Raw genomic sequence first — 18,131 nt, 5'->3', positions numbered from 1 at the left:
ATGCCAATCATCAAGTTTCTCCAATTTCTTTCGGATGTCTTCCCAGGATTTTGCTACAAACTGGGTTCTCAACAGTGCCCCTCCTGCAGGGGAATCAGGATCTATCCCCGAGTACATCTGAAGGCTTTTTCTCAGCCTGTCTAACCCTTCAGTTGGAGATTCGTCTCTGCACTGACACTCATTAAAAGCTTTATTTATATTTTGTCCCCTTGGAACCGATTCCTTTATCCCTTGTAGCATTATGGTCCTAAGCTCCCTCATATTTTGCCTCCCCTGAGCAGCCTGATGATCCCACTTAGGGTTGGTATTTGGCCATTTCACATCCCCTGGAGGACCTCCCTGGTTTTGTCTTTCCCACAGTCTCATTCCTGCTTGCCTGATCATTCCTCTTTCTTCTCTAGTGAAGAGGATTCCTAATATGGACTGCATTTCTTCCCAGGTCTACGTGTTTGGACCTAGGAACTGGTCCAATCTTTCGGCAACTCCTAAAGGCTCATCTGAAAGGTTTCCCATTTCCTTCTTAAAATTTCTTACATCCGACGTCTTCAAAGGAACCACTACAAACCCTATTCCCCCCTGGTTCCCCCCAAGGGCTACCTCCCTCAAAGGGCAAAGGCCTCCTACATCATCAGTCCAGCCTCCCGTTTCACTTTCCTCCCTTTCTGTGGCCCGTATCTTACTTCTAGTCCTTTGTGCAGGAGGAGAGGGATAGAGAACAGGGGCCACGGGCAATCGACTTTCAAAACGTGGCAGTTCTGGTTGCCATGAACAGGGAGGGGGTATATTATCCAGAGGTTCCCATTCTTCCTTTCCCCTGTCGGTTCTTGTATTTAAAGCGAATATTTGTTTTGGGGGAAATGCGTTTGAGGCTCCTACCCATAGAGCCGCATCATCGCTTTCTTCTTGGTTAAAAGGCTCCTTGGAGTTAACATAGCCGTTTAATGCCTGACATACCCAATCCTCAAAGGATCCAAAAACTGGCCAAAAAACATGCGGCCTTAAAGGTTCCTTTGGCCATTTTATCACACAAAATTGAGCCATTTTCTCTTTATTTTTTCCTTTCCTCCATTCCCAAACATCCCAATATATTAACATTGTCCCTAATGGGCTCTCTGAGTCTCCCAGGTCAGAGAATCTACTTTCCCCCAGACCCATCCTGGAACCTTCACGTAAGTTCTGAATCCCTGGAACCCTCTCAGAGGTTCCAAATCCCTGGAATCCTCTAAGAGGTTCCGAATCCCTGGAAGCTTCAAATAAGTTCCAAATCCCTGGAAACCTTAAAGAGGTTCTGAATCCCTAGCTGTGTTTGCGTAGAGGTGTCTTGCAAGCGGTTAACCCACCCACGAATTCCTGGACCGATCGCTTCGGTCCTTCACCGGCCGAGTCCCTCGCGGGAGATCAGAACCGTGCTTAGAAGACCTCCGCACTCACTTCAGAACTACGTTCCATCTCAGTCACACCCTTACACAGTCACACAGCCGAATCCCACCCAACCGAACGGTATACTCACAAATCCTCTTTGTTCGGGTCTTCGCGCGCAAGATTACGGGTCACTGATGGAGAGCTCTTTTTTTATTATTATTATTTTTTTACTTGCCTCTTATGTTCAAAATCTTGTTGAACTCTAGCGCCGCTATCGGCAAGGGCCACTAGATGGGGCACCTCCCTTTACCGGTCGCAGATCCAAAGTCCAAGATCACATCGGGGTCACCAATTTGTTATAAATGAAGTCTCAACTCTGAATTTAGTAGCATAAAAGAATATTTATAAAAGGCAAGTAAACAGCGCTGGGTGCACGGGGAGTCTATGCTCTACCAACACGCACACGCACCCATCCAACTTCCCAAATCTATAGAGGACATTGCTGTTACATCTTTACAAGAAACCCCAGTATGCCTATACATACGGATATCCTATCCCCGCTTCATGTTAGAATTCTCTTTGTGGTGGTCCTTGTGGGTGAAAGGCTCACGGTTTCCCCATCACCATTAGCAACCTTTTGTTCCAGACTGCAGGAGCGGCTTCGACTGTCTCCTCTTCTTCTGCACATGCTCTGCCCACCACAAGGTTCCCGAAAGCAACAAAACGGGATTGCTTTTCCCACGTTCCGTTAACCCTTGAAATCACACTAATAATATTAGTATCATGTAACATTCAACAATAAATGTTAACAGTTCTAACCAGCAACCCCCCCAGCAACTTCCATGCCTTAACAGTGGAGAAAACAAGCAACCCCAAACGGCAGGGCGTCGCCTCAATCACCCTTGTTTCCTCTAAACATTCCCAAAACTCCCCCTTCTTTATTAACATCAACCATTTTTCTGACACGAATTACCACTCCATATATAACAAGAACAAGGGTGGAAATCAGGTCTGACAGGGCGAGGGCATGCTGCAGTCAGAAAAGATGGCAGAATCAAATGGCGTCCGCTTAAGCCCATCAAACCACACCTTCAGAATAAAACTAAGGAAAACTGGGAGTTTCTGTTCACAGGACAGGATCATCGGACGACCCCGTAATCCGTATACCCCAGTGACAAGACAAGCCCAACAAGGATGGTTTGAATCATGGTTTAACCATTCACCGTGGTTAACCCCCCTGATATCTGCCTTAGTAGGGCCGATCGCAATGATCCTAACACTGATCTTTGGACCTTGTATACTAAACACGCTTGTGTCCTCTGTTAAAAGCCAGCTAGAGAAAGTTAACATCATGTTGGCAGAACACCAGCAACTGCTCAGAGTGTATTTACTCAGTGTTATCCCCAGTTATCCCAAGTTACACCCCATTATGACCAGTTACCCCCTAGTTTTCTCCTGTTTATTGTGCCTTATGCTTTTTATTCAAGCTACGATATCTACGTCCTAAGATTGTTGTAAAGCATAGAACTAAGACAGGAGCAGAGTTTTTTTGATTGTTATATTTAAGCTAATTTAGTTACACATAGGGAGGGGGGAAATGTAGGTAGTTAGGGTCTGGCAGCCCAAAGATATCGCGCTGTACGGAAAGCTAGAGCCCCTCCCTTCATAGGCAATAGCGTGTAGTTTATGATGGAAGCAGACGCAAGTGTCGTTGTGAACCCAAGCTATATAACACTGTGCAACTCAGCAATAAACGCCATTTGCCATCGACCACATTGGCGTCCGTGAGCTGATGGCCCGAGCGGCCTGCGGTTGGTCGCCGTGCCGTTCCTGAACCAGGTCGCCACTGCCAATGAAGGCAACAAAGGAGCCCAGCGACGCCTCTGCTACTGGGACCCTGACAGACCAGGGGGCCAGCTCTTGCAAACGCGAAATGCCAAAGCTCAAACCCAGGCTACCGACGCCATCACCCCATCCACGGTGACCCGAGCTTTGATTGCCCGGAGCTGCAAGAACATCGTCAGAGGGTTCAGATTCCAACCTCTTGGGTTGGAGCTCCTGGCCAGCCTCTTGGGGTGGCCAAGAGCTGCGGTCCTGCCGGCTCCCGCTGCCCTGGGCTCCTCCAGGACCTAGTGGAGGCCAGGCAGAGGACATTTGCCATCTTCATGCTCATCCCCTGCAGGTCCCCCAGCTGATGGACATGGTGGTGTCCCCGGTGTCAGCCGTGGCCTCCCTGACCTTCTCTGACTGTGTCACCATCTTCCCCGAGTGAGCATCTTTGCGGCTGTGGCCGCTGCTCGGGCTCGGTAGCATTTGCCCTTGCACCCATGAGTGCCCAGCCAGGGAGGTGGATGGGAAGCAACGCCTGCTTCCCATCGAGGCCTGGGCTTCTTTGTCGCCCACTTCCCAGGACGGTCCTTAAGGACAGTGACTCTATGGCAACGTCAAAGTGTCTCCGTGAGATCGGGGGCAGTGGTGGTGCCCTGGCTCACGCCGATCTCTTCTGGAGGAAGCATCCAATTCCAAGGACCCCTCTGCTTCTGGGACAGTGACACACCAGGGGGCCAGCTCTTCCAATGGCGAAATGCCAAAGCTCAAACCCAGGCTCCCAGTGCCGTGGCCTGTAGGTATTAGAGCCAGCCTGCCCAAGGCACCCAGCGACCCCTTGACTTCTGCGACACAAAGGGGCCACGTCTGCTCATCTTCAACCACCAAAGCTCGTACACAGGCTCTTCACACCGTTGCCTATAGGTATGAGCGCCAGCCTGCCAAAGGAGCCCAGCGACCCCTCTACTTCTGGGACACAGACCGCCCAAGGGGCCAGCTGTGTACATCTTCAACCACAAAAGCTCCTACCCAGGCCCTATACACGCTGTTGCCTATAGGTATTAGAGCCAAACCACCCAAGGAGCCAGGCGATGCCTCTACTACTGGGACACCGACACACCAGGGGGCCAGCTCTGTGCATCAGCTGCCAAAGCTCAAACCCAGGGAGGGAAACGGCGGGACCTGAAGCCATCCACGGGGTCTGCGTGTGGGCAAAGAGCCCCAAAAACCCGTAGCAGTTTTTGCTCAGAGTCTCACTCCCTTCACAGAAATCCATCTGACAGAGGACGGCGAGACAGTGGAGGAAAACACAACGATGTTTCCAGCTGAGGGACCTTCTCCACGGCCTCCATGGCCAGGAACCTCCCCTTGCTGGGACAAGAGCTGGGAAGCTGCCCCCAGAGCAACGTGGAGAAAACCTGCACATCCCTGGAGGGGAAAGGAGAGGATGCGACGGCAGCTGGGGAGAAAAAGACAGCACCATTTCCATCCTGCTGGACGCTTTCACAACGGAACCTGCAAGTTAAAATGATTTTTCCAAGTGCTTCTGCTTGTCAAGTAAAATTCTGTACAGCAATTGCGGCACTTCAGACTCACTTGGGTTTGAGGGGGATTCTATTGCTCGAGAATTTCAACTTTTGATGGGAGAGCAGAGTGGGAGCAATTCGCTCAGACACCAAGTGACGGGAGAGAAGAAAGGACGAAATAGGCTCTTTCCTCCAGGAAATAGGAAAGGGGCGTTTAGAGCTGGCTTACCTGAACCATGGCTGAAGGACCGGAGCCCAGTCTCTTGCTCTCCACGTGCTGCTGCCTCAGCACCACGGAAGAGATGGGCATCTGGTTTTGGGGGGGTGTGCGCGTGTCTACCTTCTGGGGACAACTTCCAGGCTGCAAAACATTTAAAAAGTCAACCTAAGATTTCCCCTGGGGGGCAGAGGGCGCAAGATGGCTCCGTATCAAGTTCGCCAGCGCTGGGGCTGTGGCTCCAGTGCCAGAATGTGCTCGTGTATATTGGTCAAGGCTGTGCGTGTTTAAGAACTGCTTGTGATTTTGTAGAAGTAGATAAGGAGAACAGAACTCTCCGTAGCAAACCTCACGCTAACTTTTCTCTTTGTAACTGTCAGAACCGTTGGCTGTGACTTTCTCTATTTGGCACCAGGGGTATCCCACCAGCTGATCAAGTCTAACACCACAATGGATCGTAAGTTACTACAATTTTAAAAGGCATTCAGGAAAATGGAGAGAAGACTCTAATCACCGGCCATCATGAGACAAAGGAAGTAAGCAGAGTTTTGCAGAGAGTAAAACAAGACCCAAATCACAACTGATGGGATACACTCTGGATGGTCGCCAACTGCAACTGGGATTTTGAACACCTCGAGACACCCAAGTATTGTTTTATTCCTATTAGTTGGTATAAGTTTAATACTGTTTTTGCATTGCTTGTTCGGAATTGGAAGTTGTTACAACACATGTCCATGTTAGCTTCCTCCACAAACGTGCATGGCAAGCTATGGGGAACATATCATAAAGAGCGGGAAGACAAATTTTCGTATTAAGTAAAAGAATTTACTAGATTGTCCAGAAAAGGGGGGAATGCCATTGTATAAACTCACTTTAGGATAGAGTAAATCTTGTGGTTATAATAATGAGGACAAAATAGACGACATCTTGTGATCTGTCGACCCTCTCTTCTGTTGAAGCATCTTGTTATTAGAAACATCGCGCTGTCTGTCACCCTTCAGTTCTGCTGAAACTTGAGCTAACTTGAGCCAAGTCGGCATTCCTGTGGCTTGGAAAACAACTGACTCAGCCCCCCCGGCTCCGCCCAAACACCCTCAGGGTTCCCCCCAACACCTCAAGTCCCCATCCACAACACCCCCACAAGAAAATCCTCCAGAGCCCCGCCAAACACCCCCCGGCCACCCCATCCCCCCCAACCCTTCACCAGAGTCTCCACCCCCCCAGACACCCATAACACCCCCCTGCACCCCCAAACTCCCTCCAGAAACCTGCCAGGGCCCCCTCAGCTCCCCCCCACAATCCACCAGGAGTCCCCAATCCTCTCAAGCCCCCCCGCAAGCCTCCCCAAACACCTCCTGCAGACCTCCCTCCACCAAAACACCCCACGTTCCCCCAGTCCCGTATGTCCCAATGTCCCCCCATGTCGCCCCACTCCCATACGTCCCCTCCATATCCCCTCGAGCCCCCGCTGTCCCTACCACATCTAGGCATCCCCAAATCCCATGTCCCACCCCAGCCCCAAGTCCCCCCCATGTCCCCACGTGTCCCACGTCCCCTCCGTGTCCAGATGTCCCCCCAGTCCCATATGTCCCAGTGTCCCCCATGGCTCCACGCCCTCCCCCCCTCAGGTCCCACCAATCTCCCTCCACCTACGATTCCACTTCTGAGGCTGCTCTGATGTCTCTAATTCTAGGATTCTGCGATTTCTCCTATTCTGCCATTTCTGCCATTCCGCGATTCTGTTCCTATGATTCCAATTTCTCCAATTTCAGGACTGGATTGCGCGACTCCTCCGATTCCTCCGACTCTTTGATGTCCTCCCCCCAGCACAGAGGTGCCTGGGCAGGCAGCAGCCTGTTGGTGCCGCCGTCACCGCGGGCAGCAGCCAGCACTGCCCGTGTCACCACGATGTCACCGCGACACGGCCATCGACAAGAGGCTGCGCGATGGGTCCTGCGCCAGCGGTACCGAGACGTTCGGGCAGGAGGAGCTCCCAGGTGGCTGATGCCAGCAAGGAGCAAGCTGCTCGCACCAGGTGGACCACGTTAGACTGCTGGGAGAACAGTGCTATGGAGCACGTCTCTGCGATATGAGGCGTCACTGACCAAGGTGCGAGCACCCCCAGCACTACAGGAGCGCGGCTGAGCCCCGTCTGGGGCTTTCTGTGGGGAGGACCTGGCTCTGTGGTCAACTCGGGGGGTCTCCGTTTGGGGACGGAGATGTGACGGCTCTTTTCCTCTGCCACCAAAACACGGTGGTGGGGGTGCTGGAAGGGTGGCAGCCACCAGAAGCAGCACGTGACCTGATTTTCCTTGCCTTCCAGAGAGATTGTGTGTCTGGGATGCTGTGTCAGCCTACATCCGGGAGCACCTCCAGCTGCGCCAGGTGGCTTGGCACCTACGTCGCCCTTGTTCCCCACCCCAAAAGCAGGAAACTCACCCCAAAAGGCCCCACCAAGAGACCCATAGGTATCGCACAAGTGCGGTGTTGCTTCTGGTAGGTTGGTGTGGTATCTCAGGGCTGACCCCAGTTGCTGGAAGCCCCTGGGTCCCCTCAGCCTGGCTCCCAACAGCGGGAAGTGCACAGCAGGGCCCGAAGCACCGTTCCTGGATGAGACCACCTCCGGCTGATCCTTAACCTTCGGCCCTTCCGTTCTCTGCCACTTGCAGGGCGTCCGAATTCCCACTCTTGGCTGCTTTGCCGTTGTTTCTGAACGGGTCGAGGTTGGGAACAAGTCCCTTACGGTGCAGTGGCCCACGTTCCGCCTGGCCAGGAACCTCATCGTTGCCCACAGCCTCACAGCCGACAAGGAGTACCTGCCAGGTAAGAGGGTGCAGGAATCCCTTGCTGCATGGATCTCAGGTGCTTCTCAGAAGCAAAGCGTCGCCTGCACGGAGCAGGTCCCAAACCGAAGCCTTTCTGGGTGACGACTGCCATGAGCAGCACTGGGGAACACGCGGGGAAGGGCCGCTGGTGACCGACTCCATCCCTCTCGTGTCGTTTTCCAGGTCATAAGGAGCTGGAGCCCCTCCAATTCCCTGAGGTGGCTGCAGCTGCCTCCGTGTCCTGGAAGAAGGTGGAGAGCTGCATCCGAGGCACCACGTCCCTCATCTCTCGCAGCCTGGGGAAGGGGGAGAACATCGCTCTCGTGCTGAAGGACATTGGGGTGCTCCTCATCGAAGGCACGAGGGTGGAAATCAAGTTCTATCGTGACTTCTTGGAGAGCCTGTCAGAACAGGAGAGCCTTCAGAAGGCTCTTTTCAAGGTGAGGGTTTTGTTTTCCCCACGGCCTGGGCAGCCTCACACAGGGGCAGCAGCAATGCTTGCCCTTGGCCCAGCAAGACCTCTTGGCTTGGAGCTCTTGGCCAGCCTCTTGGGGTGGCCAAGAGCTGCGGTCCTGCCGGCTCCCGCTGCCCTGGGCTCCTCCAGGACCGAGCGGAGGCCAGGCAGAGGACATTTGCCATCTCCTTGCTCCTCCCCTGCAGGTTCCCCAGCTGATGGACATGGTGGTGTCCCGGGTGTCAGCTGTGGCCTCCCTGACCTTCTCTGGCCGCGTCATCATCTTCCCCGAGTGAGTATGTTTGTGGCTGTGGCCGCTGCTCGGGCTCGGTAGCGTTTGCTCCTTGCCAAATGTGTCCGTGAGCGGGTGAGCGTGGGGAGTGGTGGTGCCCTGGGTCACGCCGATCTCTTCTTTTGCCAGCTATATAATGGACAAAGCGCCCCAGCTATCACCCGGGGAGCGTCTCAAGGCCCGCAGGGATGACAGGCAGGAGAAGGAACGGGCTGTGTTGTCTTCCAGCCAAGGTGAGAGATACAAAGCGGCTGCTGGCTCCTCTTGTGCCACAGCTTCATGCCAGCTCAGCACAGCCTCTTGTCTCCGGGCCTCCAAAATGGAGCCCTGGTATGTGACGTGCCCAAGGTGCCTGTCCCTGGGTGCTGCAGGAGGTCGGGGATCCAAAACACCCCAAATTGGCTGTACCCAGCTCCTCTCTGCCAGAACTTGGCCCCCAAACCACGTCACGGCCTAAGATTGAGCCGGCTGAGGCTGGTGCCAAGGAGGGCCGAGGCCCCTGCAGATGGAGGCTGGGAGGGGAGCACAGCGGCCCCTGGGACAGCGCAGGAGGAGGCCTCAGCACCCGGCGTGTCCCGGGTACAGCAGAGTCATGGAAATGTGCTTCTGACATCTCTCCTTGCCGATTCCAGAGAAACGGCCTGAACTGCCACCCTTCCTGTCGTGCAGGTGGAGGAATTCTTTTGGCTCTGTCCTTTCGGCAGGCTGCCGCTGATGCCCAAGCTGCCTCCTGCCATAAAGGAGCTTTTGCACAACCAGCTGCAGACAGGAACTGCGCCCAAAACAGAGCCCAGGAGGAAATGGAAACAAGAGCCCAAAACAGCAACCGGTGCAAGACCAGGGCCGGGCAAAGGCTGAAAGATGTGGAAAATGTCAGGAGAGCAAGGGCCAAAAAGCAGCAAAAGCCCCTCCTGAAGTCAGGAAGCTAGCCAGCCTGGAAGCCCTGCCAGAGACGGAGCGAGTGAAGCGCCCCGACTCTCAGAAAGCCCCAGGCCCGCTAGAAACACCCATCGTGCCCATGCTGTCCCTGCCGAGCTCGGAGGGCAGCCTGCCTCAGGAGCCCAGCGACGACACCGCTACTACTGGGACACAGACGGACCAGGGGGCCAGCTCTTCAAAACTGCAAATGCCAAAGCTCAAACCCAGGCTCCCGACGCCGTGCGCTGTACATGTGAGTGCCAGCCTGCCCAAAGAGCCCAGCGACCCCTCTGTTTCTGGGACACAGATACACCAGGGGGCCAGCTCTGCACAACTTCAAGAAGCAAAGCTCCTGCCCAGGCTCTCAACGCCGCTGCCCGTAGGTAAGAGAGCCAGCCTGCCCAAGGAGCCCAGCGATGCCTCTCCCACTGGGACAGAGATGCACCAGGAGGCCAGCTCTGCTCAACATCAACCACCGAAGCTCCTCTTCAGGCCCTGCACGCCATTGCCAAAGGCAAAAAAGAGCCAGTCCGCCCAAGAAGCAGAAAATGCCAAAGTTCAAACCTTTGTCCTTGGAGCTGTGCCCTTATCCTATCAGAGCAGGACCACCCGGATGTAGGCTGACACTGCATCCTCAGCCACCAGAGCTCAAACCCAGGCTCCCGACGCCGACGCCCAATCCACAGTGAGCCGAGCTTTGATTGCTCGGAGCTGCAAGAACGCCGTCAGAGGTGGCAAAAGAGGTGAGTGATCCACATCCCTGTTCCCTTGGGGGCTCAAGCCTCGGAGGCAAGTAGTTCTGGGGACAGCGGGGCCTCTCCAACGAGATCTCAGTTTGGAGCCGGGGGTTGGCTCGATCCAAGCAGAACCTTGGGCTCCTCCATGGCTAGCCTCAAGTCCCTCAAGTTCCCTTCTGTTGCCACGCAGACACAGCAGACACACGTTATTTGGCAGCATTTAGAAGGCCTAACGAAGCAGGAGGCTGCTCTTGGCCCGAGAGGAGAGTGTGTGTTTGCAGCTGGGTGCTGGTTTCCAGGCCGGGTGGGAAGAGAGGGGCTTTGTGGGTGGGCCTGGCAGAGCTGAGCCCTGCTGCTGGCCGGGTCTGGGGATGGGGTGAGCAGAGGGAGGGAAACGGCGGGACCTGAAGCCATCCGCGGGGTCCACGTGTGGGCAAAGAGCCCCAAAAACCTGTAGCAGTTTTTGCTCAGAGTCTCACTCCCTTCACAGAAATCCATCTGACAGCGGACGGCGAGACAGTGGAGGAAAACACAACGATGTTTCCAGCTGAGGGACCTTCTCCACGGCCTCCATGGCCAGGAACCTCCCCTTGCTGGGACAAGAGCTGGGAAGCTGCCCTCAGAGCAACGTGGAGAAAACCTGCACATCCCTGGAGGGGAAAGGAGAGGATGCGACGGCAGCTGGGGAGAAAAAGACAGCACCATTTCCATCCTGCTGGACGCTTTCACAACGGAACCTGCAAGTTAAAATGATTTTTCCAAGTGCTTCTGCTTGTCAAGTAAAATTCTGTACAGCAATTGCGGCACTTCAGACTCACTTGGGTTTGAGGGGGATTCTATTGCTCAAGAATTTCAACTTTTGATGGCTAGCCTTGTTTGGGTAAAGGCTCATCGGTGGCTTTTGATGCAAATTGCAGGCTTTGGTGGTCAGCTTAGTCCAAGGACTGAATGCTTCTGCCCCTGAGCCCCGCATCTGAAACTCCCAGCAAAGAATCAGCTACCATTTGCTGCTAACCCTCTAACCTTACTTAGCTTTCTGTCTTCCCTCGACATTTCTCTCTGTCTTTTTCTCCCAGACCTGCTCGTATTTCTTTTTGCTCTGTTTCTTGACTGTGTTTTCGCAGCCCTCTGCACCCTTTCTGGTGAGTGCTTTTTCCTCATCAGCCCCGAGGGAAGTGGCAGAGTTGAGGGCACAAATCTTTTCCTCGCCTATTTCCAGGCTGCTGCCAGCCCACAGCACTGCTCTGCTCGGGGGTCGCTCACGCCACGCGCGCCAGCGGCTTTCTTAACTCTCCCCGAGGCCTCCTGTCTTCATTTTGCCTCGACTCCCCCCAGATCCTCATCCCAGTGGCAGAAGGCTCTCTCAAGCACCTCTTGGGGCAGGGGAGGACGAGGAGCAGCAGGTGGAGGAGCTCTGTTTCTCCCCCCTCAGTTCTCCCGGAAAAGCTCTTCCTCTGTGCTGGCTTCTCCCCTTCTGCCGTGGCAGTGCCCCCTCCCCTCCTGCCTCGTCCTGGTGCTTCCCTGCTCTGAGAGATGGAGCAAGGATGTTCTCATCTTGACACCCTCTCAGCCCTCCCTCCCTCCTCTTCTCACTGCTGGCCACTTTGGGAGAGCAGAGCGGGAGCAATTTGCTCAGACACCAAGTGACGGGAGAGAAGAAAGGACGAAATAGGCTCTTTCCTCCAGGAAATAGGAAAGGGGCGTTTAGAGCTGGCTTACCTGAACCATGGCTGAAGGACCGGAGCCCAGTCTCTTGCTCTCCACGTGCTGCTGCCTCAGCACCACGGAGGAGATGGGCATCTCGTTTTGGGGGGTGTGCGCGTGTCTACCTTCTGGGGATAACTTCCAGGCTGCAAAACATTTAAGAAGTCAACCTAAGATTTCCCCTGGGGGGCAGAGGGCGCAAAATGGCTCCGTATCAAGTTCGCCAGCGCTGGGGCCGTGGCTCCAGTGCCAGAATGGTTCCTTCTATGAGCTCACCCGTCACGTTTCGTTCTTAACTGTCCCAGTCCCTACTGTCCCTCAACCCTAACTGCTAACCCAAAGGCCAAACTCAAAATAACCCCAAATCCAAAAAACATGCCTAAACCCAAACCATAAACCTTAACCTCCAACAGGAAGCCCTACCCATAATCTCAACCAAAAACCCAATCCTACACCTTCTAACCCCTCCCCTAAGGATACCTGCCATCCCTCAATGCCAAAACAGAACTCAAGCCTTTCACCCTAACACTTAACCCCATGCATAAACCCCAAACTTAACCCGTATTCTTGCACTCCAACTCTAAATCCCGAAGAAATAATCACAAACCATAATCCCCAACCCAGAACTTTGCCCCTCAACCCCTTTCCCAAACCACTACCCCTAGCACTAACCTCTACCCTAACCCTAAACCCGAACCCAGGGACCTGCAGGCTGGGAGGTGTCCGGGAGCACAGCTGAGGTGGGACCAGCGCCTGGTGACGCTGGCGACGCTGTCACCCTGCCTGGCCACAGCACAGCTGTGTCACCCACCCCAACGGCTCCAGCGACCACAGCTTCCCCCAGCACCTCCCAGTTGGGTGACCCCAAACTGCTGACACACGAGGGCAGTGCAGCCCTCGAGGGACCCAGGTGGGCTGGGACACCGGGGACAGGGACCTCAGGACACTCACCCATGGTCTGGGGCAGGAACGGGCCCAGAACTGGGGGCAGACACCACGTCCTGCCACCACCACACAGGGGTCCTGCTGTCCCCAGGGACCCCCAGGACCCAGAGAAGCTCCCCACTGCCCCCAGAGAGCCCATCAGCAGCACTGAGGGCACACCCAGCCACGTGCTGGGCTTTCGGAAAGTTTTTCCCTCAAAATCACACAACACAGCACAAACCTCTCACCTGCTGCAGGTCACCTGCTGCAGTTCTTCAACATCATTTTTTAACCCCAGCGTCACTGCACCAACCCAGGCGCAAAGACACCGACGCCACCAGCAGCATGTGGAAACCTCCCCCACCCCCCTATCCCTTGTAGGGAAAATGGTTGCACATCCTGAACATTTCTCTACGTATTCCTACTGCCAAGCAAAGCCCTGCTCGGTGGAGGCAAAATGGGTCAAGAAAGGGCTTTTCCACTTGTGGGAATTGAAGTGTTTTTGCAGAGTTACACTGTTTAGAAGGAGGGAATGTGGTACTGAGATATGCTTACAGTGATAAGAAAGTTTAGCAGGCGACCTTGTAAAATGCAGACAATCAGACTCCTTAGGACAATTAGGTGAAAATCACGGTGTCAAGTCAGATAAGTGAAGAAGCATGACCACTTCAAGCAGTAAAAATGTCAAAAGAAATTTGAAATTTAACAGGCCAGCGACTGAAGGCCATGCATTGTTTGTGAAGCATTAGATAGATTGTGGATCTGGATTACCCACTCAGTGGGGAAACAGGGGAGGGTCCTGCCATCAAAAGGTATATAAACTGTGTTTTGGAACTAGTAGACGCGCTCTCTCCTGCTTGTGGGGCGCCCGCCATTGCAATCGCGAATAAATTGCTACTTCACTGAGATCCTCGCCTGAGCCTAAGTTATTGGCTACGGAGTGTTTCTCACACACTCATTGCTGACTGGGAAAAGCTCCAGAAGAGTTGGTGCTGGGTATGGACACGGAGGGCTGGAGATGGCAGAGACAGGTTTTGGTTTCTGTTTTCCTCCCCCACAATCACAACTTTTGGCTCCCCAAGGCTGGGGCTGCCCTGCACGGGCACGGGGAGGAGCAGCTGTGGCAGCCGGCAAACGCAGCCACAAATTACCCAGGACAAGCAAAAGCAAAGAAAACCACCCCAAGCAGAACGTGACCTCCTTTCTCACCCGCTCCCTCTCTGCCTTTCTCAGCTTTTCACTCACCAAAACGACAAATGGGGCTTAGCCACGCACCACAGCCTGCGGCTCACGACCAAACCCAGCACATTCGGGTTGTCAGAGCTTTCCAATTCCCCAAACGCTGGCTTCTGCACGCATTTTAGCGGCCCCCCCTCAGCCAGAGACCACCCCCGGCCTTATTTCTGGGGGAGGGCAACTGTAAAGGGAATACAAATGCAAACCAGCGGCACCTCTCTGGCCTCAAAATGGCGGCCGCGCGTCTGGGGAAAGCCTCCGTGAGGGGACGCCTCTGCTCACAGCGCTGCCCCCTGGGCCCCACAACCAAAGCAAAGAAGAACACCGGCAGAAAAAGGCCAAAAACGGGTGAAAACGGGTTACTGGGCCGGCCGGGGAGGCTGCAGCAGGGCTGCGACGCCTGGACGAGGCGGCGGCGGCTCTTCAGCGCCTCAGCCGCGGCCCGTGAGCGCCGCCATTTGGGAGAGGAGGGAAAGCGACGGAGGGGGCGATGGGCGGGAAAACCCTCGCCCCTGATTGGCTGGTGATGGCTGGAGGCGGGAAGCGGCAGCCACTCAGGAAGCGGGGCGGGCAGCACCCGCACCTTGATTGGCTGAGAGCTGCCGCCTCAGCGAGGGCGGGAAGCCTGAGGCGCCTCCGGAGCCTGGGGACCCCAAAAAGGTACCCCCCAAACAACCCCAGGGGCCCCCCCAACAATTCAGGCCCCCACCCAAAACCCCTCAGGGCTCCCCCCAAACACCCCCTGGTCACCCAACCATCTTCCAGAGCGCCCCTAAACACCCCCAGGACCTCCCCAACTAGGGCCCCTTCAGGCGCCCCCCAAAACACCCAGCCCCCCCCAACCTCTCCGTGTCCCCAAAAGCATCCCCAGGACCCTCTCGAATCCCCCCATGACTCCTCCAACCCCCACAAGAGCCCCTTCGGGCCCCCCAAATGCCTCCAGGACCCCTCCAACCCCCCCCCCAGGATTCCCCAGAACCCCCAGGGCCCTCCCAGATTCCCCCAAATCACCCAGCCCCCCCTGAAACCCCTGAGAGACCCCCAGACATGTTCAGCACCCCTGCCAAAGCGCCTCCAAACCCCCCAAGGGCCCCTAGACTGCCCCCCAAAAGCCTCCAGGACCCCCCAGCCCTGCCCCCTCCCCCTCAAGCCCTCCCCCCAACCATCCCCAAGAGCCCCCCTCCCCCCAAGGGTCCCCAGACCTCCGCCCCGACACCTTACGACTCTTCCACGCTCCGTCAACAACATGGCTGCCCCCCCTTGGGAAAAGCCCCTTTATTGCCCCCAACCGCGGCCCCGCCCCTGCCTGGAAGCGCTGCGATTGGTGGGGAGAGGGAGAAGGGGCGGGGCTTGTGCTTGGAGCGCTGAGCCACGCCCCTCTCCAGCGGAGGGGGGAGAGCCCCGCGGCAGGGGGCGTGGCCCAGCCCCAGAGGAGGGGCGGGGCTCATGCAGGATCAGACCAATCAGGTGAGGGGGGGGCGTGGGTTGACGTGGCAAGGGCTTGGGAGCGGGGGGCCAGAGGGGTGGTTGCTGTGAGCAGGATCTGGAAGCTGCCCCGTGGTTGGGAAGGGCCCCGCTGGTTTGCAGAGCTGAGCCACTAAGCGATGTTGTTTTGCGCCTCTGTGAGAGCAGGTTTAAGACAGGGGAAAAAACGCTGCGCCACACAGCAGCTGCGAGAGTGAGAGGAGCGAGGAAGAGCCTTGCAGGCGCCAAGGGCAGTGAAGAGGGAGGGGGAGGGGGAGAGGTGCTCCAGGCATGGAGCAGAAGTCCCCTGCGGCCTGTGGGGAGGCCCGTGGTGAAGCAGGCTGTCCCCCTGCAGCCCATGGTGGAGCAGGGTTCCACGCTGCAGCCCGTGGAGGAGCCCACGGTGGAGCAGGTGGCCCTGCACCGACGGAGGCTGCGGCCTGTGGCAGAGCCCTGCCCGAGCAGATTCCGGGCCGGAGCTGTAGCCCGTGGAGAGGAGCCCACGCAGGAGCAGGTGAGCTGGCAGGAGCTGCTGCCCGTGGGGGAGCCAGGTTGGAGCAGTCTGCTCCTGAGGGATGGAGCCCGTGGTACAGGCCCATATCTGGAGCAGTTCTGGAAGAGCTGCTGCCTGTGGGAAGCCCACGCCGGATGAGTTCATCAAGGACTGCATCCCGTGGGTGGTGTTTCCACCCCCTCCCACGATACACAGCCAGCACACGATACTTCTGGAGTCCGTTTCAGTGTCAGTTTCAGGTCCTCAGGTCCTGGCGCTACTTCCCACTTATCCTCGTGGACTGGTCCTTTCACGCGGCTGGCATGAGTCCACCCCTTCTCCGCTGTCGGGACGGCCGTTTCTGTGGTAGGGGCCTTCCCATCGTGGTGTTAAAGACGTCTCTTTCCAAGTCTTAATTAAAACCTTGTCCCCGGGTTTTATCTTGTGAATTGCTGTGTCTAACGGAGGGCGTTGCGCTACCAAACCTTTTGCCCGGAGCTCTATCCGTCGGTTCATGAGTTGTATTAAATAAGGTCTTAACTGGGCATCCTGTAATTGGGGGTGATCAAGTGGCAATTCCAAGTCATAGGGCATACCATATAGCATTTCAAAAGGAGAAATTCCTACCTCAGTCCTGGGCTGTGTCCGTATGCTTAACGGTGCAAGAGGTAAACATTTTACCCAAGAAGCTTTTGTTTCCAGCATTAGTTTAGTTAGTTGTTTTTTAATGTCGCCATTCATTCGCTCTACCTTTCCAGCACTTTGGGGATGCCACGGAGTGTGGTATTCCCAGCTTGTTCCTAGAGCTTTCATAGTCTCTCGAGACGCTTTGGAGACAAAATGAGGGCCTCGGTCAGAGTCAATTGTTTCTACAATTCCATATCTAGGAATAATATTCTCAAGTAGTATTTTTCCCACGGTTTGAGCCGTGGCCCTTGCCGTCGGAAAAGCTTCAACAAAATGTGTAAGATGATCTACAATCACGAATAGATATTTGAACCTCCCTGTTTTTGGGAGGTCTGTAAAGTCCAGTTGAATTTTAGCAAATGGTCGGTGAGCCAATTCCCGACCTCCCGATACTTTTTCTCTCAAGTGTTGGGCGTTTACCTTTCTGCAAGTTAAACAATCATTTACAATTCGTTTTGCTATATTATACATTCCAAGACACATATACTTTATTGCAAATTGATCCACCAATGCTTGAGTTCCCCAGTGGGTGTTTTTGTGAAACCTTTGTAATAGCCTCAGAGCTGCGGATTTTGAAAGCACTTCCCGTCCGTCGGGTAGCACCCATTTGCCTTCATCTGTTTCTTTTATTCCCATTTGAATCATTTTGCTCTTTTCTTGTAATGTGAAGCTAAGCAGAGTATAAATTGGCCTATGATGGGAACAATGTGACTATTTCTTCCCGTCCTCCCATTCGTAATCACAGCATGGAAATTTCCTTAAATCATTCCTGCAGTCTGAGCAGTCTTCCCTTGTTTTTAGAATTCGCACGGTCATTAGTGCCGCTCTTTTAGCCTCCTGGTGTGCCAAATGATTCCCTGTGATCTGAGGGGTGAGGCCCCGCTGGTGTCCTTTAACGTGTACTACAGCAATGTCTTTAGGTCCTCTGATAGCCTGTAAGACTTGGGTAATCGGTTCTTGGTGTACTAATCCCTTTCCCTGTGAATTGATGAGCCCTCGCTCTTCCCATATTTTACCAAATGTATGTACTACCCCGTATGCGTCTTTTGAATCTGTATATATTGTGCCACTTTTGCCCTTTGACAGTCTTAAGGCCCGTAGTACAGCATAGAATTCGCAAGCCTGGGCAGACCAACTTGGACTTAAAGGTCCGGATTCAATTATTTCAAAAGTTTTCCCATTCCCTAATGCGTACCCCGATTTGCGCTTCCCTCCCGCTATTCGTGAAGAACCATCTCCATATATCTGTTCCCCTATACGTAACTCTTCTTCCTCCAAATCAGGTCTCAGTTTTGTTTGCTCTTCTGTATTTTGGAGGCAATCATGTTCTAAGGGCTCGTTCGGTTCCCCATAAAGAAACTGAGCAGGGTTTTGTAGGGAAGTTGTTGTTAATGTTAGTTTTGGGGAGGAAATTAAAATTCCTTCATATTTTAGTAAGCTGGCATCTGTGAACCATTTTTCTGCT

The 18,131-nt window shown here is 54.6% G+C and overlaps 2 long non-coding RNA genes across 2 annotated transcripts; both read right to left on the bottom strand.

Annotated features, from left to right (window-relative positions):
• Positions 1-2,903: 2,903 nt before the first annotated feature.
• On the bottom strand, positions 2,904-4,974 carry LOC311428717. The gene is made up of 2 exons (XR_014687835.1): positions 4,945-4,974; positions 2,904-4,704 (listed from the first exon to the last, which is right to left on the bottom strand). It is a non-coding gene; the product is annotated as an uncharacterized lncRNA (long non-coding RNA).
• Positions 4,975-10,757: 5,783 nt separating this feature from the next.
• LOC311428716 lies at positions 10,758-14,163 on the bottom strand. Its single transcript, XR_014687834.1, has 3 exons — positions 14,032-14,163; positions 11,878-12,008; positions 10,758-10,895 (listed from the first exon to the last, which is right to left on the bottom strand). It is a non-coding gene; the product is annotated as an uncharacterized lncRNA (long non-coding RNA).
• Positions 14,164-18,131: the final 3,968 nt, after the last annotated feature.

The sequence above is a fragment of the Aythya ferina genome (genome assembly GCF_964211825.1).
Source record: "Aythya ferina genome assembly, contig: HAP1_SCAFFOLD_121, whole genome shotgun sequence".
NCBI lineage: Eukaryota > Metazoa > Chordata > Aves > Anseriformes > Anatidae > Aythya > Aythya ferina.
The sequence above is the reverse complement of the archived record's forward strand: the minus strand, read 5'-3'. Positions and strand labels throughout refer to the sequence as shown.